This window comes from Culex pipiens, chromosome 2 (assembly GCF_016801865.2).
Source record: "Culex pipiens pallens isolate TS chromosome 2, TS_CPP_V2, whole genome shotgun sequence".
Taxonomy (NCBI): domain Eukaryota; kingdom Metazoa; phylum Arthropoda; class Insecta; order Diptera; family Culicidae; genus Culex; species Culex pipiens.
The window spans coordinates 113,368,261-113,395,146 of NC_068938.1; the positions used below are offsets into that span (position 1 = coordinate 113,368,261).

Genomic DNA, 26,886 nt, shown 5'->3' on the forward strand with positions numbered 1-26,886 from the left:
CCTCTAGGGATGGGACACTGTATTTCCACAAATGTCCTGGACACTATTTGCCGTGGTTATAGTGCCACAACTCGCTACAACTTTGCCGAAGGCACCAAATCGATCAAAAATTCTCTTCTCAAGATATAGAATTTCATACATTTACATAAACAATGCACGGACAGAGTTTCACCCTAATAAAAAAAATCATTGCCATTTTTGAAACTGATTGGCCCAAGATATTGTATCAATCAAGGAGCTATTACACTACGGCAAACAAACTCGCACTTTTTGCCAGTTTGCCTGCTTTGTTTGTTTGCCTGGATTTGTTTGTACAAACGTCAGCCTGCATACTTTTTGTCTTGTTTGCGAGTTTGCCGCAAACAAGTTTGCGAGTTTGGCAAACTGTCAAACACAAAAAAGTGCGAGTTTGTTTGTTTGCTTGCGGTAGTGTAATAGCTCCTTCACTCTATAAATCAATTCTATTCAAATTCAATTTTATTAAATAAAATATAGGAACCATCCATAACCCCCGTGGATACTTTTTAGCAAATTTCAGCCTACCCCAATGTGGACAATACATTCTGGAGTATTTTTTTTTTGAAAAGGTCCTATAAACCAAATTTTCAATTTTAGCTTTTTGGGTGTTTTAAGAACTGCCTTGAGTCAGGGGTATACAAAAACACCCAAAAAGCAAAAAAAAAAATGGTTTATAGGACCTTTTAAAAAAACTCCAGAATTGGACAAAAAAAAGTTAGAACTTATTTGCGATTAAAAGCTCCATAATTCCGACAAATGGCGCAAAGCATCGAAGAATGACGATTCAAATTTTCGCTGTTCGGGAATTCGAATTTTGGGGATCTGTGAAGGTCAAAAGGTGAGGCATTGTGAGCTGCACAAAATTGCGTTTTTAACTCAATCTGGCCCGAAATGCACGTACGACAAGTTAGCACGAAGGCGACGAGTTATTTGTTCTTAGGCTTTTCACACGACAAGGCCTGATCTGGCCTGCGAAGACATTTAAATTAGGATATTCAATAAAAACCCGTACATTGTTGTCACTCTACATATAAAAGAATTTTCAATCTTGTCGTGCTATCTTGTCACTCTCTGGAAATTGATGTAAGTGCGACAATTGGCCAAAGGGATTTCGGATCAAAACGCGTTTGACGCACGTACAAGTTAGACTACCGTAAACATTTTTAATTATAACTCGGGACTCCAGCAACCAACTTAAACCAAACTTCGGGACAATGCACAGAATGGTCAGCCAAACAAAACGTGTTTGTTATTGTTTGCGTGCTCTTGTTCTTGTTTATTCAAGGTCAAACATTAAAACGTGTTTTTCTCGGAACACACCAAAATGGCGGGTGCGGCAAGATAGCACGACGACGTCGAACTGTTGAAATTTTAGAAAATTACTCGTTTGGTGATTTGTTTCGTTTGATTGGAATCTACCAATGTTTTTGCTTCTTCAACGTATTTTTTAAAACTTCAAAGCTAATAATATAATTTTTTAGCAGATAATAGGGGAAATATACCCTTTCTAATCAAGCACCTATCTTCGTCTTATGAAGAGTTTGATGCTCAATTTAAGCTCCAAAAATACTATTTAGGATATAAACTTACCAGCAACAGCACCGCCTCGAGTAAGCGCTCAAATTTATGCCATTTACTGACCAAAAAGATCAAATTTAATGCACGTTTGATCATAATTTCTATTTTGCGAAACCATTTCTCATCATTTTGGTGGCACACACATCCACACGCAAGATCAGAGGTTAACCGACGACGGTTAACTGCTTAACGAAAGTCGCCATCAATATCTTTTCACTTGCGCTAACGATTTCAAAGCGCTTAAGATATAAAATTTCTTCCAACTACCGGCAACATGTTCTTTTTGTGGCATCCTGAACATTGTGGCATCCTAAATATTAGTGTAGTTTAGGTAAACCGCTGGAATCGTGTAGAACTGCGAGTGGAGTAGTGCGCAGCTGGCGTGAAGGAAGTCAGTCAGAGTTGGACCAATAAAGATGGAGCATCTGTCTCCCGTTTGTATTATAAATAATAAAGTTTTAATATTGGATTATACTCGAGAATATCACACTTTTGACCATTACTTAGTCACTCACTTGAAAAATAATCCCAAAAAAATGTAAATAATTAGCAAGCACCATTAAAAAAACAAACGCGCTAAGTCTTTTGAAGTTTCAATTTTGACTACACATTCCAATCAAAGGCTGAAGAAAACCGAACGAAGTGCGAAGGCAAATAAAGAACAAAGGGTGGCCACCAACACCACCAACATGCTGGTGCAGCGCCTGTTGGAGTGAGCAAGTGCTGCCAGGAAACTTTCGCTATAAATTATACTTTTCGTGAGTGTTCGCTTAAAATTTCATCAATTTTGGCCGCACTAAGCAGACCCAAAAGAGCGCTGGAAGAAAAAAAGAACTAAGCTGAAAATAGAAAATGCACTCAACTGATTAGAATGCATTTTTGAAGTATTTTTTTAAATGCTTGTAAAAGGTATAGCATAACTTTTGATAAAAGTGAAAATAAACAGAAATGTTCACAAAGAGTTGCTCTATTCGTTGGTGTACTTGGTTTTAGTGAATTTCAAGGAACAATCCAGATTATCCAGCATCATTCAAACACGACCGCTTATTAGGCTTAAAATGGGCATATTTCCCCTACAAGCAAAAATAAAGAGAGTTAATGAAAAATATAGAAAAAACGCCTCATTGTTAGAGCAGGATTATAGCCTTACCTCAGTGAGGAAGGCAAAACAAATAAAATAAAACTGCAGAAAAAAATATTAAAAAAAATAAAATTGTTTTGAAAATCGCCAAACTATAAAAATCGTGAGAAATGTAATTTATTCTTTTTTGTAATTTAAATAATAAAATGACCACCAAATAAACCCACCGTTTGACGATCTGATCGATGCCAAACCGATCACAACAGTGCAGCCCGCCGGTGCAACTTCTGAAGTTCTCTGCCCAGCCAGTCCGTCCAAGGGGAGGGGTGTGGGATCGGTTGGAAAAAATGTTGCAGCTTAATTATGCCTGACTTTAAAAGCCCCGTTTTACCTTCCTCTCCCTCGCTCCCCACTCTCACAGTCCTCATCTGACTGAGGTACTTAACTCTCGTGTAATGTACCGCAGTCGCATTCAGTACCTACTCTCTATAGACATTATTGGTTTCTCAAAGATGAAGGTTTCCGATTCGTTACACAATTATTCCTTCCCGCTGCCACACAGCAAGTTGTCGTTAAACTTGTCGTCGGCTGTGCTCTTTTATTTACGTGTAGATATTCTGATTGAAGTCGATGGTTCGGGCTGGTGGTCATTTTGTGTCTATTTCGAAATTGACGAAAGATCGTCAAGACTTGCATCAATTGCAATTGCAGAAGGAGGGAGGGGGGAGCTTCGTACGTGCAAATCTTGCAAAAATTTACGATTATATCGTTTGCCAAGTAGTCGATAGTGCACATATTTCAGCACAAATAACGACCCGACGCAGATGCGTGGACGTTCAGTAGTCACAAATGGGTGTAGTTAATTTTGCGCTTGTCCAACCAGATTTAGCCGTTGGCCGAGAGTTCGGCGAGTTTTGATTGGGCGGCGCATTTTTTCTAACGATGCACACGATAGAGAGAGAAAGTACCTCCCCTTTTTACTTAGAAAATGGGGGGCTCGGAGCGGTTACAGGTTGTGGTTTTTGTGATTTATATTTGGTGCAATTAATACCAATTCAATTTTTGAACAATTTCCCAATACCGAGCTTCACTAACAACATTTTGGAGTTTGATTGCAATCATTTGTAGTCCTTAAGAAGAAGACATATGCCTTAAATCGAGCACCATCATGTGAACTTCATAATAAGCTATCAGGATCTACTCTCCTTCAGTAGATTTCTCAGTTAATTCACCAGAATGTACCGACCAACAAAAATGCGAACATCCATGTTTTACTCTGTGCTGGAAAACAATAAATCCCTTTGAATGCTGCCTCGCTTTTTTTCGTCCTTTTCCCCCCTCCACATGATGCTACCGTTTTATGTTATGCGCTTATGCTCATCATAAAATAACCATTCGTAGAATTCCTTTCCCCCCGTCCCAGGGATCAGCATCATCAGTAATTTTTGCTGAAATCTGATATTTTATGTTGGCATGAGGCATCAGCAACTGCTTTTTTTTTCTCTCTCTCTCTCTCCCTTGCATGAGGGGGTGTTGTTTTGCTTTTGTGGTTTTTCCCTTTTTGCTTCAGGATACAAATCAGCCATTACGGCAAATGTGGCCGGTGTTGTTCTGTTTTTTTTTGGGTCTATTGTAAATTTGTGTGCCAGCACAGGATTCGAGTGCTTCGTGGAAGATACATTTCAGTTGTCAGGTGTGCTGTTCGATCCCAGGCTGTTGTAATGGAAAATTGGAATGTTTTTCTATGAAATCTTCTCATATTTTCGAAATTTTTAAAACAAGACATACATTTAAAAAGGGCGTAATATTGAATGTTTGGCCCTTTTGACTAACATTGATCTAAATTTTTTAAAAAGGTTGTTTTCGAAAAGATCGGATAATTTCACAAATGTTTCATATTTTGACATTGTAAATCGGACAATCAGTTGCTGAGATATCGACATTAGAAAATGGTGGGTTGTTTGGGTGAGACTTAGAAAACATTAATTTTCCTGTTTTTAAACACTTGCTAGGCAATATCTCAGCAACTAAGGGACGTATCAAAAAAGTTTAAAAAAGCAACATATAGAGAATTTTCTCAGTTTTTCAAAAATATTTTTTTCAAAAGTGGCCGAACATGTGCACTAATTAAAAAAAAAATAAAAACTGCGACTATTTTCAAAAAAGTCACCTAAAAATGGATTTAACTTGAAAACGGTGCACTTTATCAAAATTTCACTAAAATACTTTTTGATTGCAAGTGTACATAGTCTTTTTCCATCGAGAAATTAAAAGTGTGCAACATGGAGTTAAACTTTCTGTGCAGTTTCTGTGAAGGTTCCCATGGCACTTTGAAAAGTTTAACTCCATGTTGCACGCACACACTCTCACTTTTAATTTCTCGATACCTACAACTTTGCCGAAGACACCAAATCGGTCAAAAAATTCCTTCAAAAGATACGGATTTTTGAATATTCATACATACATCATTTTTGTATGGCCAGCTGCCAAATTAGTATGGAAAATTATATGGACAAACTAATGATGCAAAATGGCTTCTTTGGGCATACCGAAGGCAAGATCCGCTATATTTTGAAAAGGATAACAAATGAAAGTGATTAATACGAAGACATTTATGAAAAATTGTCTGGAAAATCGAATTCCGTGGTAAATTGCATCATGCATTTTTTGTGAGGCTTTTTAAAATATGTTGGGCTATCTCCACAAAAATCTTGAACGAAAAACTCGTGTGCTCACCTTAGAGTGACTTCTGAATTGAAAAAAAAAAACTAAAATAAATTGCGTGTTTTTGTTTCATTTAGTGAGCTTTTGAACTAAATCTGAAATACTCATAAAAACTTCAAAAATAGTCTCCCGTAGCAGTTATTACGCAAAGCTTTTGTTTTGGTTTTGTGGACCAGTTGAGCTGTCAAATCAGCAACATCGTGTTTAACTCTTGTCCAGTGACAGTAATGTTTACCACGCCACATCAGAAGGTATAACTCTATTTTGCACGCACACTGTCTCACTTTCAATTTATTGATACCGTCATAAGGAATGGCATTGGGTCTAGAAGATGACAAAAAAAAAACGAAAAAACAAACCATCTACTATAACGACCCCCAGGTCTTTTGTGGTCTCTATAGGGTCCTAAAGCCCGATGTAAATTTTTATGTACATTGATTAACCCATTTCTGATCACTTTTTCTTATTTTAATGCAAACAAAAGTTGACAAGACAACATTTTTTTCGATGGATCAACTATGGTCCCCTTGGAACGAGCTGTCAAGTAGAACTTTATCTGTCAAGAAGGACCGCGAAGCTGATTTAAAAATCAATTTTTAACACTTTGTGATCGTACAACGTGTTGTGGAAAATAATATCAGCAATCTAAGCTTCATTTTAGGACCCAATTGCAAGTTTCTGCTCGAACCTAGGAGTCCAAAGACTTGAATGGGAAAAGCACCCAAACCTATTTTTACCCCAAGGAACTTTCCACTCCAGGGTTCGTACTGACGACCCTTGGATTGCGAGTCCAACCGCTGCCAGCAATTCCACCGGAGCAACATCCAAGGCCGGGACCGACATTTTACTTCCCCATCCGACGGAAGGTTGGAGCAGATGGGAATCGAACCCATGATCTTCCGCTTACTAAGCGGACAGCTTAACCATTCGGCCAAGCCTGCTGCCTAGACTTTGTTCCACCCAATCTCACCCCCAGTCTGAATGTCACCCCTAATGACGGTAGTACATTTCTGGATTTTTTTTTAAATAAAAAAAAAGTTAAATAGGTCCAATAAACAAAATTGCACCTTTTTCTTTTTTGTGTGTTTTTCAATACCCCTGACTCAAGGACACCCACAAAGCAAAAAAAAAAATGAAAATTTGATGGTACACCCAAAGGAAATATATATCGCTCAAAATCTGCAGCAGTGGATTTGCTACAGAAAATGTTACATTTTATAACAGTTTTTGCAGCAAGCTCATAGCTCAATTTTGCCCACTTGTAAACATGTCAGCGATCTGCAGTTCTCACCAACACATATAATGCTGGCGCGTCCCCGCACAACACTGTAACCGTTGGTTACAATTCTGGATAATTGAAGCTTCGCCTCAGCATTTTATACCACTTACACTACACTACAACAGTTTTGAGGGGGCGAAGCGTATCAGTGTAAGCGAGGCTGATGTCCACCAATTTCCTGCGGGCGCATTTGCTTACGTCAGAAAGGAAATGGTGGGAAAATGGACTTGGGCTAAACTTATGAGGGAAGTCGATTTGGGGAAAATCGCTCTCTTCCAAACAGGCGTCCGAGTGGACAAGTCGTGCTCCCGCGAAGGGTCGTCAATCGCCCTTCCCATCGGCGGAACCAGGAGGTTTCCGCGAGCAGCTCGTCCATCTCGGATTGGTCGGCCTGGGTTGCGTAAATCCCCTGCCGGTAGCTTCCCACGTCTAACCGTAATAGGACCACCCCCGTCGTCTGGCGCCTCCCCGCGCCATCACCGTCAAGGACGACCACCCTCAGGCCGCTGGCCTTAACCGCAAAGGAGGGGCCCCTCTCGGCACGCCCACATCAGTGGACTCTGGGGCTGCCGATCAGCCAATGAGGGAAGACGCCTACCCATCGGTACCAGCAACGCCCGCTGGTCGTCCATCATCCCGGCACGGAAGCCGGAAGAACCGACGCCGCCCAAGAAGATCGGCGAACAACGCTGCATCTGGCGCCGAAGACCAGAGAACCGCAGCAAGGAACGCAGGGCCGACGCATCCGTCAGCAACAACAATACCCCCCCCCCCCTTGGGGCAGTTCCCGCCGCAGAGTGGAAGTTGAACGAACTCCTCTGCCGGCCCGCAAACCATCAGCTGAGCGGATCACGGTATGTTAGCCCCTGAAAAACTCACACTTTACACACCCACACCCACACGAACAAAACCCCAAATAAAGTGTTGATGAAAAGTGGAAATCCTTCCGTGTTTTTCTGTTGTAACCGATCCTCCCTTGAATCACCTAGTAGTTTGCCGACCCTGGGATTACCCGGTTTGAGTCTTGTGCTACGCTGGCCAAGTCATTAGTTTCAACACTCCAGAGAGAACAATATGTTCGCGCTCTGTCACTAACTATTCATCAAGCGTCTATGGCGCGGTGGTAGCATGTCGGATCAGCAACCTAGAAGTTGATGGTTCAATCCTCGTTCTTAAGATTTTTTTCTGCAATACAATCAATCAGCCGTCGGTAATGTCGATAATTGTCGGTAACGGGCAAAAATGTCATACCCATATATCGCAAAAAATGCATGAGGACAGATTTCATGCAGATTCTGATATACTTTCATGCCGCCATGCATCAAAATCATGCGACCGCCGGTTGGGTGTAGTAGTTGATACACATTTTTGCAAAACTAATTTTATTTTAATAAGAAAAAGGCGGTTTGCAGCATAGCTAAAATACACAAGGCGCTGTGTGCGAAGGATTGGCGCAATCTTCACTTTTTACTATCATTTTCTGTAATATATTGCTTAAAACATAAAAAATCTTAATATTTTGTAAAAATAATGCTCCTTAGTATCAGTAAACTTATTTTCAACATTCAGTTAAGTTAAACCTATTATTTGATTTAAACTATAAAAGTAGTAAAATTTAGTTTTTAAATGGCCAGTTTGTATAATTTTCATGAAAATACGTTGTAAAAAGTTTGATAACATTACTGGTTGAAACATTGCACATGTAATGTAACCATATATTGTAAAGTTTTATCAAAATATTGATACGAAATCGATTTTCAGTTTTCTTTAAAAAAATCAGGGAAGCGTATGGAAAATTTCCAAATACCGGAATGTACTTTGCAACAAAACATAAAACTGAGCTTGCAAAATGAGTGAAAATGCATCCAATTAAGAGATTCCTGTCTGATTACGCTATGGTTAGCTAATTCGTCTTCTTCAAGACTTGCCAAATAAACTAGCTGGAAAGATTGATTAAGTTTAGATTGGCAAACGTGACGTGTTCCAGGAAAAAGCAGCAAGGCAAACAAATGAAGCGTCAATGGCCATATCCTCAGGGCAGGGCGCGTGTCTGCACTTATCAGAAAAATGTGTTGAAATTTATATCCAAACTTCTTTTCCCCCCACACGAGCAGGAGGCAAAATTATGAGCAAACTTTTGTTTGTTTCGAGTTTTATTTTTACGACGTCTGGCTTGTTCCAAAAAGTTTCTGTTTGAAGATGCTGCTTCCCAGAAGTAAACATATTGAGCTGCCGGGTATTAGCCGGGTCTACACCGGGTAGACACAATTTGTCAGCTCACTTCTCACCACCCGCAAATCCTCCTCCCTCCAAAAAAAAAAGAACATGATGCAGCCGCAGACGTTCCGAATCAGGGATCAGAGCTAGATTGGTTGGAAAAGAGTGTTTAGGGGAGGGAGGAGGAAATTGCAATTAGGCAATCTCTTTCCACGCACCCACGAACGACGGTTGGTGTTAACTGTTAATAAAGATGTCTCTTACTAACTAAAACTTAGGGGACATTATTGATGATTTAGTCACACTCACACTTACACCGTCCTATATTATCACATATTTGCAGCTATAAATCATCCCGTGGGCTGGGAGCAGCAATCAGCCAAATTAAGAAATTCCCCCCCGAGTCAGACTTTGGGAACTGTTTTTTTATTCTTTCGAAAAATAATGCCATAAATAGTCCGTTTAATCGAGTCGGAAAAAAGTCCACATAAATTCGGCATCATAATTTTTATTGCTGTTCGATATATTTCTTATACTTCCCAACGCGGCGGCGGCAGCAAGGTACACACGCCAGCGAATATGGAACCGACTCCCCATGCTCTAGAACCAGAACCTGAACCGGGCACAAACATACACACACACACACACAAACAGTGGAGTTTGTGTACGTTCCTTTTTTCATAACTTGGCGTCGGCGGCGTTTGTGTACTTTTGAAATCGATTCGTTTAATAATGTGAAAAACGCAGTCTTATACTTTTATCGAAGCCACTCGTTTTTTCCCACATGTGTGTGCTTGCTCACTGGAGAAAATCCCGAGAAGGGAGAGATGCCTAGAGAGGTTTGTTTTTTTGTCAGAATTTGCAGACTTTTAAGATAGATCTCTGACTAAAAAATCTTCTGCATCGTATTTTTGTCTGGGGAATATCCATACATTTAAAAGGCTGATCATGAGAATTCAAATTTGATTTTTCGCTTCCATTGTGAGACGAAAACTCGAGCTGCCAAATATATTCCAATAGATTTTTGATTTGACAATTTTCGAGTAAATAAGCGAATTGTACGAATCGTACTAAGATTGCTAACAAAAACAAAAAAATCTATCTTGATAGTGTACAAAAAAGTTTATCTAAAAAAATAAAAACTTGGTATTTGACGCGCTGGGAAACGGGAAATAAACTTTTTTTTAAACTAAAACAAAAAAAGTAAATCTTTCCCTGTTCCTGAGGGAAACACCCGTGAAGAGTATCGGGGCCGACATTTACAAAGCGGATTCAGTGACAGTGACATGTTAACCCGGGCAGAAAGTAGCATCTTGATCTTCTATCAATCTACCCATGTTCATAAAAACACAGAAAAAAAAGTAGAATTTTGGAATGTTGAAAATTTGGTAGGTTGAATATTCCCTTTTTTTTTAGTAATATTACATAAAAAATGTGTAAAAATGTGAATCTGATAAAAACTGATGAAAATCCATCATTTTCTGGGGTAAAATTAATCATTTTTTTTTTTGTCACCAAATCTGTTACCATTTCCTGATGAGTCGTGTGGTGTTCGTGGGAGAGATCGGTGGCCGAATCGACGCGCGGAATCCGCGAGATAGTAGTAAAAGTTTTTCTTTTTTTTTCTAATTTATTGATAGAAGGCTTCGCGTCGTCTTGTAAAGGTTGAATTTCTGTAATTGAGCCGGTTGTTCGCGGTCCGGACTGGACATTTGTGTTGAAGTTTGATGCATAGAAGTCGTGCGCGAAGAATTTAATGAAAACGATTGAAACATTTCGGTGTACCAGCACTATTTGAGGTTTAATTGATAATGGATAATAAGTTACCTAACATTTCATTTCGTTTTGAAAGCCCTTCCCATAGCATCGTTGCTCGGATGGCACGCCGACGGTTAGAAGTAAAAATACGGAATCGGAAGGCAACGATTATGTTTTACTTTCTGGTCATATCATCTACCAATAATGAATCCGGATCTATTTAAAATTGTACGTTACCGATACGAATACGTTAATTCAAATTTCATTTCGAAAGCCCATCCCAAAGCATCGTTGCTCGGATGGCACGCCGGCGGTAAGAAGTAAAAAATACGCGAATGATAAGTCCTTCTCATAGCGTCGTAGCTCGGAAGGCAACGTTTATGTTTCACTTTCTGGTCATATCATCTACCAAGATGAATCCTGACCTTCCCTTTCCTTCCCCTACTAACACAACTCCCCCACTTCCCGTGATGCTTGAAGGAGATGCTGTGGATTCAACGGTCTCATGCGGTGTCAACAGGTATAGAGCGACAAACTCTGTGTCTGATGAGTCTGCAACTTCAACTATCGGACTAACATTCCTACCTTTGTTGAACTGTATCTCCTTGGGGGGGCGCCGGTATTGACATCTTCAGGGGTTATACAGTGAGGATGATTAGCTCCCACTATTCATCTGTTGGTTCATTGTGTAACTTCAGCTGATCCGTCAATAACGGAGTAGCAGCTCATTGGCAGTCAACCATGCTCATGCTCATGCTCATGCTCATGCTCATGCTCATGCTCACCAAATCTGTTACCATTTCCTGATGAATAGTACCATAATTTTTTTTCAGTGCACACGAACAAGTCAAGTTTAATAAATTTCGTAAGTGGAAGAATAAACATTGGAATTTTTTCGAATGTTTGGTTAGATTTTTGAACCTGAAGCTTTTTTTTTTCTTGAAAGCCAAACTAATCAATTTTTTTTTGCTACCAAGACAGCTAAAATCGAAAAATGTGGTTCGACTCGAGTGGTAAACATTCATTAGTGTTGTCTGCAAATCGAGATGTCGTGCTATCTTGTCGCACGTCAAATAAAAATAGTACTGAAAAGTTCAACTTTTCAGCACCAAAAACAGTGCCTTACTTTTTACCTTTTTTTTTGTTGGGGAAAAGTAGTTCGTTTCTTTTGACAGCAAATAAAATACTGACAGTTTCACGGCGAAATTGCAAAATAATATTCTATTCAAATCGTTTCAAAACTCTAAATTACTCTGCAGGTAACGATTTGCAAAAATGTTAAAAATGATTTCAACAAAATTATCAATCTGTTTTAACACTTGAACAAAAAAGTTGGAACTGTAACTTCAACTCGCTCGAGCATAACTCAACCTAACTCAACCAATCAGGACGATTCTTGTTTCCAGTGATTTTAAAAATGTCTAGATGTTCCTAAAATCTTGCAGAACTCGATTCGATCAAATCTGTAACTTCTGCGATCAAAAACATCGTTCCAACTATTTTTAAACGACTCCCTTGGCAGAATATTTGACGATTTTTTTTACACGCGAAAAAATAGTTGGAAAGTTATTTTTGATCACAAAAATGACAGATTAGATAAAACTAAGTTTTTGGATCATCTAGACTAAGTTCTAGGATAACTACACAAAAGAATCGTTCCGATTAGTTGAGCTATGCCCAAGAACCAGCGAGTTGAATTCACCGTTCCAACTTGTTTGAGGGGCTGGGAGTTGGAATGTTAAGGAAAGTCACAAGACTTACTGTTTGTAAAAAAAAAGTATTTCACCCCTTTGGCACAATGCACATTTTGCGATGAAACATGTAAACAATTCAATGTTTGACAGAAACCTTGTACTACGTTTTGTTTAGAAACTCAAAAAGCTACAATAAGCTCATAAAAAGATGATTTATAAAAAAAGTTATTTAAAAAAAATATTACAGAAATCGAAAAACTAACATAAATAAAGTTAATTGTTGACAAATCACCATAAATCTAGTCTCCCAACTCCAAATAGGCACCCTTGACTGATTAAAAAAATAATTTAGATTGAATATAAAGCTTCGGGGTCTTTGTATCGATAGAATAGATTTTTCGTTGGAATTTCGTACCAACCCGGAATTATGTCATAGGAAAATCCGCCGGCATCCGTACCGGTCCACAATTCACAAGTCAACCTTTGTGGCATCGGAAAGGGCATAAAATTTCCAATCTTTTGATACCCATTTATCTAGGTTTTCTATAAAACCCACGTTTTTGACTGTACGTGTCTACTAAAAAATGTAAAACAACAAAATCACAGAGATGTTATACTATGATACAGTTAAGATCAGAACTCATTAGAACCAGATTTTAATAATTGATCTAATTTACCTCATTGTCCCTCAATTATTAAATCAACGGCTCTTATTAGTCCTACTCATCCTCTCGGGACATTAAACGGAGCGTTTTGTACACACATCGTCGTCGTCGTCGTCGTCGTCGTCACGATGGTGATGTGAAAATGTGCGCCAAAACATCGCAAAACGACTTGAGGGGATGGAAGTTGGCAGTAATGAGGTTGGTGGTTGCTCATGGTGAAGTGAAAACAGATGAAAGACAACAAAGCACGCCGAAACCCGAAAACAGGAAAAATTAGGGGAATTATTCCGAAGAAATGCTCCTCCGCCGTCGTTCCGTTTTGGGGGAATGAATGAAAGTAAGAAAGAGCGCAAACATTGCAGAGGGTGGAATGTGAGTCGGAAAGATACAAACAAGCGCCAAAGACGTTTACGATACTTTTCTTTCGTGCTTCTTTTTTTTCTGCAGCATCGATAGTTTCGCTGACTTTCGTATTACACGGCTCATTAAATCGTTTATTTTATTTATTTTGTCAATTTCTCAAACACTCTCTGGCAGCGACGTGAACAAATGCTCACTTCCTCTGGCGCTCAGCCAGTGCCAAGTGAGTGTATTTGTGGGTGTGCACTTTGTCAGAAACTCTGATTCGACCGACGAGGAAATAAATCAACGTGCCTAATTGGGTCCTGCAGTTGATGGAGACGCACGGTTGAAAAGTCAACTTCAAGTGTCATCGCGCATCAGCACTTGTCTAGAATGTCAATAGAGTTGAGGATGCAAGGCACGTGCGCTCCTTAAGTTCAAACTACGATTAAAAAGGCCATTTAAAATTATATGGTCACTTATGGAATCGTGATGCAACCCTTGCAGTCATCTCATTTGGTATGCTGTTAATTTATGCACTCAGAAAATGTGCCATCCTTCGCTATTCGTTGCCCAGCCGAGATTGAGCATGGTTCACAGCGCATCAGACAACTTCAGCGCGTACCGTATCAATTCTTTGTGACGGTGCATATTCATCAACTTTACTGCTATTTGATGAGAGGATGCTTTACAACACGAAAGATACCTCCTAAAAGCTTGCTTTCCACTTTTGTTTAGTGAAGAGGTTACAATTACCATGGTTTGCATGTTTACTAGCTTTAAAGTTTACTTTTTTTTATTTTGAAGGCACAAAAGACATGTGCAGGCTTAGTGATTTAACACGCTCAAAAATAAAAAAAAATCGCGCGAGAACCAAAATTATAAATCACCAATTTTCACGAAACACGTAAGTGTAAAAATTACTCAGAAAATTTCATGTTTAAAGTACAGAGAGTATTTTTTACACTCTGCGTTTCAAATCACGAAAGAATGCAAAATTGATGATTTCACATAATAAGCTCCGCCAAAAGGATTATGGTGTAAAACACAACTAAGAGGAAGTTCAAAACTTTGTTATATTCTTCTTATTCTGAAGAACTTATTATAACTTGATTATTCATCAATTAACTCGAATAGAGTTGAATAGAAATTTTAATTTTTTAACAGGCAAAGATCTAGAATGATTTTTTTAGACTGATTTTTATCAGGCAATCTGGTCTCAGTTCTTGGTAACAAATAAATCAATAAATATAAAATAAATAACAAATATATATTTGAGCGTGCTCATTGCTCATGCTCATTTTTATGTATTTTTTTCAGAATATTCGCTTTACAAAGCAATAAAAATATAAAAAATAATTTCACTCGTAGCTCTGTACAATTTAATGTTTCAAATAAATCAATATCAAGCTACTCGAAACTGCACAGGTACCCGAAGGTTTGAAGTGAGGCAATCCAAACCGCTGCCACGCCTAAGCTTCCATCAACCCTAGAATCTGAGCTGACGACCTTTGGATTCCAGCGACTCTACCCAGACAGGACCCGAGGAGGCCTGGACTGAGCTAATTACCTAACGTCTAGTTTAGATCGGGGTCAACATTTACTTCCCAAATCTCGTCTCGAAGATTGCCACTGGGGCCGATTGGGACCGAACCCAGACCAACTGGGTTGAGAGGCACCCACGCTTACCACTACACCACCGACCCCGATTTCACTTCATAAAGCTAAAAAAATGAAGAAAAATGAGCTTCATTCGTAGTTATTTGCAATTTAAAGTTTTCTGAATTCAATGTCATAACAAGAGTCAACATGAGTTTTCTTAGAAAACATTATAGAGTTTTTTTTTTTATTTTATTCTTAAGGGTGCCAGCAACCAAAGAAGTTGTTGTCTTCTTATTCCAAAATTGTCAAACTTACGGATCCAATCCTGAAAATATCGGATTGTAAAAATGGCCAAAAACAACTGTTGTAAACTATTTTGTAAGCAGTACTTTAGGGGATTTATAAAAAAATATATCCATAGTTCTTCTTGCGTTGTAACGTCTCGATGCTGTATTTTTGTAAAATTTGATGAATTTCGACCTACCCAGTTGCATTTTACGGGAAATTAATCCTATTTTCCGGATATGTACAGCTTTGGAAAAATGATTCCTGACCACCGGTTTTGGTTTCGGTTTCGGTTATTTCGGTTTTCAGTTTTTTTTTTGCTGTTTGAGGTGCTCCACTTGCGTCAAAAGTAGAGTTTATTTATCCTTAAAAAGTTTGTAAAAGGTGGTTTAATAAGTCTTAAACTATGCCGAATCCAATCACAACGTCTATTTTCCCATTAAAGTGCATTAAGGTATTCTATCATACCTGTGTATATGTTGGCAAAATTTTGCTTGAAATAAACTCCCAAAAAGCAAAAAAAAATTTTTTTATTGAACCTTAATAAACTAAGAGTTGAACTTAGATGAAAATATCAACAGTTAACAAACATTATTTGTTATGCTTTAATTTGACGGAATACGGAAACGGAAAAGCCACCACCCAACAAAAGTAAATTGATGGAAACGAATAAGGAAACAAGCCGTCAAATTGAATGATATCCTTCCTTTTGTTTGCCTTCCAAATCAAATCCTTTCTAGTACAAACTTCCGCTCACATGCATGCTTGAGCATGAGAGTATACAGTTAGTTAGGGTAAAGTACATCTTCACAGAAGGGGATCTGCGCTCAAAGGGGCTATAAATACTTTATTAACTGTTTGGTTACAGATGCTTCATAAATCATTCATCGATTGACTTCTTGAGTGCCAACCGGGAGGCCAGTCCTGGCACTGCTCGTCATCGCATTCGCATCGTCGTCAGTTTGTCTCTCTCAATAAATAAAAACGATTGCGATCGGATAACACGGGTGTGTCCTCCCCGTTTGATCCTGATGTCACCAACCAACCACCCCCGAGTCGGGTCGGGACATTCAATCCTAGGGGTGAAAAGGGGAGGACTTTTCGTACGACATTGTTTTGTCAACATCTGTTGTTTGCGTGCCTCCAGAGCTCCGGAGTCTTCGTCGTCAGGAGCAGGATGTTGTTTTATGGCACACATCGTCCCAGCCCAATCCGGCTGTAACACGGCTCGACAAAAAATATGGTATGTGTCAACGAAAATTAAGATGTTTTAACTGGATTATTTGTTGGTTTTATTGAAACTTAATCTAAGGATCTTCGACCAAAGATGCAATTTTAAAAGTCTATTTACTGATCGAGTTGGTACACACAATCTCCAACCCTTTATCGAACAATATTAAAACTCAAAACCAATCGAACCAGTCACACAATTTCCAGCCACAAACCATCGACATTATTTCCGTCCAACTGTGTAATGCACAGCGACACATAGCGCCAGGGCAAGAGAGCACGTGTTGTCGTTTAACACACATCGAACCGAGCCAAACCAAAGACCGACCCCCAGAGATCACAGACTGTGGTGGAAATGTCCCTTTTCCAGGCATATCATCGGAGTGATCTGATATTTTATTTATTGCCTCTATATTTGCTCCTCCTCCTCCTTCCCCGCACTTCCCCTCGATGGGTTGCCTTACACAATCACAAGAAAGAGACGCAGCACTGTTTGCAGGAGCATTTTCCGCTTCTAGGATTTGTCTCCGTCTTCTGCCGGAATGATGCCCTCTTTTGTCATCACACAATTTCTGTGAACCGCTTTGAGTAGGAGCTTCTGTGTTCAGATTGGTGTCACCAGCCGACCTGAAATAGGTAGGAAATTCTAACGTAATTGTAATCTTGGCTAATACTATTACAAACGGATTACCACCTTTTGTTGTCCGGGCGACAAAAGGACTTGTCGTTAATTGATTGTTTGCTCAATTTAAAAAGGGGGAAATACGTCGTGTCACCTTCCATGTTGTGGCAGCAATGTCAATTACGCTTAATTTTATAGAAATCAAGAGAAAGTATGTTGTATTTTATTTGTTCTTTTAAGTTCAACAAACCACCTTTTTACAGTAAATAATAACAACAACCTACATATGTGCTGTAGGTTTACTATGCATTTTGATAATTTAATCGAGCTTTTCAACAGATAATTGAACAATAGTAAAAACATATTTGAATAAAAATTTAATGATTTTAAGTGGATAATAATCACCGCCAACTCACAAACATCACAAAATAAAAAGAAAACTTATTTATATTTTTCGAGTTGAAAAAAAAAGTTTCGATAAGTAGTTCAATTCTGTACCAAAATGTGTTTTCATCAAGTTATGACCACTTAAGTAATAATTATGTACTTTTTTGAAGCCGGATCTCACCTACCTGAACGAAAACTTTGTACAGATTCATCTTCCGACCAATAATTGTAAAGATAATCGAAAGACCTTCCAAACGAGATCTAAACATCGAAGATGTTACATTTGCAATTCAGAGTTTTTGGGAACCTTTCAACTGAGATCAATTTATAAGCCTTTGAAGGGAGCGTACATATTTTTATGTTTAGATTTTGCCAGCTGAGTGCTCTTTTAGGAAAAATAAATTTTGAGAAAAAACCCTAGATCTGAAAACCTTGTTTTCTGCGTTCTTTGTTTCCAATAAATTTATAATCCAAATGGAAATTATTTACGGATTTTATGTGTGATCCATATTTAGTTAGGAGGAGGAAGGCACCAACCACGTAGGTGGATTTAGTTAGTTTTTAATATATTTGTTGGAATTGCTCGAAAAGTATGTAACTTGTCATTACGATTTTCACAAGAAACAACTATTGGATGACTTGCTTGACACTATCTTTGTATTTGAGCATCATTTTAGTTTCATTTTACCCAATGTATACCCCTCTAAGGGGTGAGATTGGATCAATTTTCAAACGATTGGCATTTAATGTAGAGTTCATCGATTTCCGCCATATTTTAGGATCATGATGTTTTTGTAATGATCGAAAAATTTCACGTTTTAATATTGAAAATCGGACCATTAGTTGCTGAGAAAATGAAAATGATGGGTTGTTTGGATGAGACTTAGAAAATTTAAATTTTCCTGTTTCTTTTTCTTGAAGCCACTGCAGCTGTATCTCAGCAACCAGAAGTCCAATTTTCAAAGCCTCTTAGACAATTTTATAGCCAATTTTCTAAACTTTTCAACAAAAATATTATTAGAAAAGGTCACTCATGGTCACAATTTTTAAAATCGAATAACTGCAAATATTTCGCTTCAATCAAACTTTCGGGGGCTATATTTTGAAAACGGAGCCCTTTATCAAAAAAATGTGGAAAGTACTTTTCGAATGCAAATTCATGAATTGTTTTTGCATAAAATTTTGATTTTTTCCAAGAAAATCATAACATGGCGGCAGATTTTTTGACCATGTCTATGGTTCAAAAGTTGCGGGTTTTTGTACCCCAAAACATATAAAAAATCCCGAAAATCAAAAAGTACGCATTTCGGGAAATCGTGTTTTTGTAAAAAAAAGTTAGTTAAAAAATCGGCAAAAAAATCCGTGCACCTATTTTTTTTTTCAATAGTTCCCAACAATACCTACAACTTTGCCGAAGAAACCAAATTGATCAGGAAATTCATTTAAAAGTAACAGCTGTTTGAATATTTATGTACCATGTTTGTATGGACAGTAGCCAAAATTGTATGGAGACTTGTATGGGTGAACCAATTACACAAAATAGCTTCTTTGGTCATGAGGAAGGCCCCCACAAAGTTTGAGCCAAATAAAAAAATACAATTAAAATAAATTTCTTGTTTTGGTAGAGAATTGCTCAATTACGAGAGGTGTATGGTTTTTTTGGCCCGTAGTCACACCCAGTGGCAGTATTATACTTATTTATTTATCTAGTTTAGATTTTTTATTACGGAATTTGGAATTTGTTTGGACCTAGGACTGGATTTACAATTTTGTTCTTTTGGCAAGAAATTCACTAAAACTCAATTCTGCAAACCAAAGCGTGTTTAAAGAGCCCACATCTATCATACCTTAAAAAACTAAACGTTCACTGACATCTATTTCAAAAGTTGTTACATTTTCTATTTTTCAACTAATTTGTATACTTTTAAACTGACATGGTGTAGATCATAAGCAAAAATTAAATAAGAATAATTAATTACAGTGCCAACATGAATTTTAAAACATTTCTGCTTGCCAAAAGTCAACGACAATTTCCAAATTGTTCATTATTGTATTAGATTGATTTAGATTGGTCATCAATAAACAATTTAAAAAAAGTAAAATTACATTAGTCTCATTCATCAGCCATTTTTGAAGAGAAAAAATGCGTCGAAAAGACGTGTTGCCAAAAAAAAGAGATGGCAGTGTATTTATTTTTGAACTAAATAAATAAACATATCTTTCTATACAGCAATTCCTTTTGAAAAGAGCCTAAACCGTAAAAAAGTTCTCCTACCGTGCTCAAATTTTTTTTCGTTTGGCCGTTAGGGTTACCAATGGCCATTTTCGTCATTTTTGGCAAAAACTACATTTTTCAAAAAATCATAACTACACGCCCTTTCAACCGTTTTTTTTTTGCATTGGAAGCAAATGGAAAGATAAACCAACATTTAAAAAGGTCGAATGAAACTTTAAAATGCCGCTTTGACGGTGGCTGGACCAAAGAGCCTATGTCTAAAAATATTTTTATTGGATTCCTTGGACAATTTAACGTTACATACTCAAAAAAATGGGAGGTGTTCATTAACAGGATTCTGAGATATGTTTTTTTGAAAATAAAATCCGGAATTTTCGGCGCGCTGAATCGAGAAAAAGACGAAAACGAGAAAAAAACAACTTTTTCACTAAAACTGCGATAACTTTAAAATTTCAGCGATGACCTATACGTGTTTGTGTACCGTCTTTCAATTACGAAAATAAGTAATAAATTTTTTTAAAAGCAGAACTTTTTTTTTAATTTTAAACACCTTGTTACGCCGTAATTTATTTCACTAAGAATGTAACAACAGAACTCGTACAAACATTCAAAAACTTGATGCCACTGTTTTCTGCTTGATGAAATCCAAAAAAAAAATGCAAAAATAATTGAAAAATATTGAAATTATCGCTATGAGCAAAAAAAAATGATAGCATAAGGCCAAATCCCAGGAATCAAACCCTCGCGCATTATACAGCGATCCGTCGATAATGAGTTCATTATCCAGAACGGTCTCAAATTCACATCATTATGATTATGATATCATCTCATTATAGTCGCATCACCACATTTCCGCCCTCGGCGTTTTGTCTTTCCCAGTTCTCGCCCTCCCCCACTCTTCTCCTCCGGGCAGGAAATGTATAATTTTCACGCTCCACCGCAATGCATTTAATTATGATATGCGCATTCGCGATAAACCCATTCCGCCCCACAGCGCCCCCATCTTCATCCGAAGAGGAAACCTTTGCGATTTTCCACTTAACCGCTCTCGGAGGCTTCAATCTCGTCAGAAAATGCCGCGCTTTGCACACACTTTTCGCTGGGAGTTTGTGCTCTTTGGCCGTGAAGGAGTGCGAACTGAACAAGCATGCATGCATGACTGTTTTTTTATGCTGTAAAAATATTAATTACCACATTTGTTCACAGTAAATTAAACCACAAAATTAGGGGGTGGCGCGCGCGCGAAAAAGTTGTTTTTTTGCAAACATTTGCATGAATTGAGACAGCGGCGGCGTTTTGCGATTGTCGTAACGGATAACAAAACGGTTCTGCGGTTGGTTGTGCGGCTAATGTTCTGCGGTTCAGTGCTGATGGACTCGTTGGTTAGAAATGGTATCATTTTCGAATTATTTTTGAATTAGGGGAAATGCATGCATTTCCATAGAGTACCTTTTGTTGACTCATCAGCACTTTGAAGTTCGATAAAGCGTTTTCAACTGGAATCGAATGATAAATAGCTTATTAGAATGGTAACTCACCTTGTTGAAACATTGAACTCATTGCATAGACCAGAGTGAACATTTCTTGAACATCTTGGAAATTCTTGAAATCGGTTAGGCTTCTTGTTGATAGAGTAGATTTAGTTTCCCAAAGTGTTTAGAATCAATATTGATACGAAGTATAACCATTTTGAAACAAAATCGACACCAACTCATTATCGGCTTTTACACTTGCGTATGTAAATCTCTTTATCTTTCGTTAATGGGCTCAAATTTCATCTGGTCGGTGGTATGGTGTAATTAGGAACGTTACCTCCATTTGCCACTTTTTCAGAAATCCCTCCAACAGCGGATGATCATAAGAACAAACATTTCTCCACTATACTCCGCATCTGAAGCCATAAAAGCACAACCCGCCACCATCTGAGAGCATCGGCAGAGGTTGGAAGTTCCAAGATAGATAAACAAAACATTTGGAGAACTACACGACTCGTGCATTACGTCGGGAATAATGTCAATGTAAATAATTGTTTATCGGGTATGAAATGTTCCGATAGATGGATGAACGCCGTCGCGTAGCTTCAAAAAACCCGGAGGACTGTGGCCGGCTAGACTTGCGTACGACGACCGACACCGCGCCACCACCAGATGGGACCGACCGACCGTTGAATGGCTTATTTTCCCCCTGTGGCCTAACCACCCCACGGCGGTGAAGACGACGAAATCGTTACAAGCACACAAGAACCGATAGATGGATGGGCTTGCGGCGCGATGTCTAGGTGGAGATTTTCAAGTTGTGGGTTAGAAAAATTGTTCATGGTAAATTTTGGGCTAAATATCTTGAAATTTGAGCCGTTCTCTCAGATTTCGGTGATTCGATTTTTTTTTTTTGTATTTTTTAATCCGACTGTAACTTTTTTGGTGCCTTCGGTATGCCCAAAGAAGCCATTTTGCATCATTAGTTTGTTCATATAATTTTCCATACAAATTTGGCAGCTGTCCATACAAAAATGATGCATGAAAATTCAAAAATCTGTATCTTTTGAAGGAATTTTTTGATCGATTTGGTGTCTTCTTTGGGCATACCGAAGGCACCAATAAAGTTTCAGTCGGATTAAAAAATACTAACATTAAAATTCTAAAAAAAATACCTATTTCGTAGAAAATTGCTCATATTCATTTCTCATTCAAATATTTGAAAATCATTAAAATTATTTTTGTTAATAAGACATTACGAGAGTTTATTCGCTTGTTAACTTATATCCGGGCCATTAAGAAATATGCTTGCAACTTCGTGTAATTAGTTGACCGTGGGAAATATTGAAAATTGGCACATTTTTCTCTCTAAAACTTAAATATCTCGGCTCTGGAGTGTCAAAATAGCATTTTCTGAGAGAAAAAAATGCTTGTAGTGAAATTTCTTTCAAACTATATGGATTGGGTTTACTGTAAATATGCTACCCTAATTTAAATGATCAGTAATTAATAATGTATCGTATCTTGATCCTTGGACTATTAAATCATTGTCGATTCACGAAAATTGTTCAAAAAAAGGTGATTTCTTGCAGTAAATTAAAGAGGGGTGCAAAAAAGTTTTTTTTGTCTAAGAAAACATTGTTCCTGTCATTGTAATTTTTCATTTAAATAGTGAGCTCTTGAGTGGTCCAAATCCGGGCTTTCTCAGGGCTATCCCCTGAAATCAAAAATTGACAACATCCCATCCTAAAAATATGGTGTCTTCGGAAAAGTTGTTTCCATAATTTTTTCCATACAAATTTCAAGCGATTAGAGTGAGGGGTTCCCGTGGTCAGAATGAGCTCAAATTTGGAATTTAGCCTAGTGATGGGTCAATCTTTGATTTCAGGGGTAGCCCCGAGAAAGCTCGGATTTGGACCACCCTACACAGCTAAAAAAGTAGTAATTCAGCTGCGTGTAAAACGCCTGGGTGTAAAATAAATATTGCATTATTTTATGCAATTTTATGTAATTTTACACCCTGAAATATGTAGCCCATCAGTATAGGGGGATGGCGTCGCTATTTTTAGACCACGTTTTCCACTTTTTCTCATTGAAACCGACTACTTTATCGGCTTCATTTTGCTGGGCGAGATAGGACGCCGTCTATTTTAGACGATGACTTTTACACTCTTGCGCTTAAAAAAACCAGGTGGCAGCACGATGTAACGCCACGTCCCTATGGGAAACCTACTTGACCGAAATGTCAAGCTCATATATGCGTTTATCTTAACAGCTCTTCATCGGTCTGATGGCCGAGTGGGCTAAGGCGCCAGTCCTTACTGTTGATGCTGGGTATGAAACCCGTCGGTTGCAACTTTTTTTTTGTGTTTGAAAAAATTGTACATGCAGTGTGTAATATTAAGTGTTTATTTTGACGAAGGTGATGTGCATGCTTTTGCATGCGATTTTACCATCGGATTTTTTACTGTGTAGTGAGCACCTATTATTCCTAAACGTGACCTCAAAATGGGACAAACTAATGGTTAACCGTCCTAGTTCTTGCCGGTCCAAGCTGGAGCAGTTATGTGCGCTGCTAGAGCTGATGGCTAAATACCTGGACACAGGCCAGGTGTAAAAATCACTAGGTGGAGCTGGACTTTACGTCAGACAATATCTGCCCTTTATAATTCTTCTAGGTGGTAAAATTACATATTTCAGAGATAAAATTACACATTTTTCTGACATAAAAGATGTACTCCTCCCCAGATGTAATAAATATTACCATGATTTTGTTTTACTCTTTGGTTTTATTAATTGGACACTAGTAGTAGCCTACTCTGTTGAAATCATGACGTTCAAACGTGCAACATGCCAAAATAACTAGACCGTACTGGTCAATCTTCCACAGGGATTCCGGAACATGGTTCTGTGGCCAAATCTGAACTGTCTTATCTCCGGGGAGCTTCATACGTCGTATTATGTCAAGGGCGACATTTTTCGTTGATATTTGGCCATAGGAAATTTTTGAAAATCGTCGGAATAAAAAGCCATATCTCTGTTACCCGTGGTCCACCCGGGATAAAACGCTCTCCAATCGATTCCCAGGACTTTTTTGCATAAGATTTTTTGCAGTCATTGCGAATCGCCCAAGGTATCATTTTTATCAATCGAAATTTTGTGTAATAATCTCTAACTTTATCCAAGGACCCAAAGCGATACGAGTTGATGCAAGAATGTTATTAGCGATTGTAATTGTTCTGTATGGAAATGAGTTTTTTCACTACCTTCAATTTTCTGCAACCGATTTTGCTCATCTTTAAAACAGATACAATAATACAAATGCTAATAATACAATTTTTGTGTTTAAATCTCAAACTAGTGAAACACCTGAATTAATGTTTATGTTATAATGCGCTCGATTAACCTAAATCTGTAAAACCTCTGAGATTCAAATTTTATCGTGCCCAACACCCAGAGGGGTTAACCACGAGAAGCCTTTCCTTGCGAGTATGTGCAATGCATATGTGCGCCCATTTTTCCCACTTTTCCTCCCTATTCCTCCCTGCTGCAAAAGGGTCGTCGCATTCATTACACACATCTCAGCGCGAGATAGGTTGGGAAAATTTTAAAGCCATTAATTAACACGAACCTTTTCGGAGTCGGAGGTTGCTGTCGATGGGTGCCCCGCTCTCTAATGAAGTCGGTCCTGGCCTCGTGCCGCTGGCTGGTTGTGTAGGTCGGAACTTTTAATCTGAATAGATTTTTTCTTGCCTTTCCCCGAGTGGTGGTGCACTTGAATGTTTGGAAATTGTCGGAAAATGTACACAAGGTGGTGTCGGCGGCTTCGTCGGCGACGGCTGATGTACACTTGGCAGAGTCGTTATTTTCTTTCCTACTTTCACATTATACTATTACACTAAACACACAAACACACACACGTACACTGAATGAAAACCTGTTTTTCTCTTTTCACAAATAGTTTTCTTTTACGAGCTTTGGGTGTACTTTAGAGGCTGGGCCAGTTAGGAGATAATTATGGAATATGTATGGTACTTCATTATGATAATGTAGCCAGAAGAGTGTTAGGTAAATGGAACGATGCTGTATGGAAATTGGCAGATGATCTAAATTTTCAGGATGCGAAAACATTCTGAACATGTGCGTGCTAAAATATTTTGCATTATACACGTAACTAGCAAAATGCTTTGCATAGCTGGTTACTTTTATCAGTTTAACAAAATCATTTTCTTATATTTGATATTCTTTCGTGACAGATATTCAATATACAAAAAGAGATTGATAATGAGGATATTTTCAATTGTGGAACAAATTGTAACACACATTCTAATTGAAAATGCAACAAAATGCAGGAAGAAGCATCCCAATTGGTTAAATCTAAAGGGAGTTATTTGCATTTTAGTGAAAAAATAGCATAATTTTCAAACTCAAATAAAAAAGTGTTCCATCCAGATATCAACTCCGTTCGACCTGCAGCTTTTAAGGGACATCTGAGAATACCATGTGAGACTGAGAACGCTTTGGGTAAGGCAGTTTAAAATATTAAATAGACACTTTTACTTTTAGTGAATTTTTTGATTATAATTTTTTTCTCGGGAGACCCCTTAGATCCCATTTTCTGGTGATAATTTTATCATATTCGTGTTGCTGAGACAATTTCACAATAGAAACATGCATACAAATGTATATTTTCATCCATTTTAGCCCCTTAAAAAATAAAAGTTAAAAAAAATCTTCGATTCACATTTATTGAAAATCAAGTTCGTTTCCAAGGATACTAGATGACACCAGAAAAAAGCAGCTTCTAATTTTTTTAACTTTCATTTTTTAAAGGGCTCAAATGGATCAAAATAATAGTAGTTTATGCAACAAATTGCAAAAAGAAGATTTTTTCAGCACGAGGCATACATTTATCCAACGAGGTTCACCGAGTTGGATAAATATGACAAGTGCTGAAAAATCATTTTTTGCAACGAGTTCCATACAACATTTTTTGCAATTCCTAAAAACACCCTTTGAGTGGAATTATAAGTCAAATGCTCATGTATTTTGTCAATTAATCGTTTAAAACAAAATAATGTTGAAAAGTATTACTTTTCGAAACAAGTGCTGAAAAGTTCATTTTAGTGCTGAAAAGTATAACTTTTCAGCATTTATTTTGAAAAGTTTTTCTATTCGATTCTGTTATTTTTGGTACAGAAAATTAGGCTTTTTCATCGTTCAATAATGACAGGAAAAGTAAATAGTTTCACAACGAAATTTCAAAAACATTTTTATGCATGTTTCTATTGTAAAATTGTCTCAAGAACACGAATATGATAAAATTATCACCAGAAAATTGGATCTTAGGGGTTCCCCGAGCAAAAATTTACAATCAAAAAATTCACTAAAAGTAAAAGTGTCTATTTAATATAATAAACTGCCTTACCCAAATCGTTCTCAGTCTCAGATGGAAGTCCCAAATGTCCCCTACAAGCTGTAGGTCGAACCGAGTTGATATCTGGATGGAACACTTTTTTATTTGAGTTTGAAAATTATGCTATTATTTCACTAAAATGCCAATAACTCCCTTTAGATTTATTCAATTGGGATGCTTCTCCCTGCATTTTGTGCATTTGTATGCCCTTTAAGATGCATTTTGAATTTTGAAAATAAATTGAATTTTGCCTAAGTTATAACCTTTTTTAAGATTT

The 26,886-nt window shown here is 37.8% G+C and overlaps 1 protein-coding gene across 7 annotated transcripts in view; it reads right to left on the bottom strand.

Moving 5' to 3' along the window:
- LOC120414670 (protein Wnt-1-like) overlaps positions 1-26,886 on the bottom strand; it is a 43,768-nt gene that overhangs the window by 14,123 nt on the left and 2,759 nt on the right. For 5 of the 7 annotated variants that reach the window (XM_039575949.2, XM_039575948.2, XM_039575947.2 and 2 more), the window contains exon 2: positions 24,825-25,188. The gene's annotated coding sequence lies outside the window, so the exon portion shown is untranslated. The remainder of the gene's footprint in view (positions 1-24,824; positions 25,189-26,886) is intronic. The other 2 variants (XM_039575951.2, XM_052708120.1) reach the window with 2 other exon arrangements.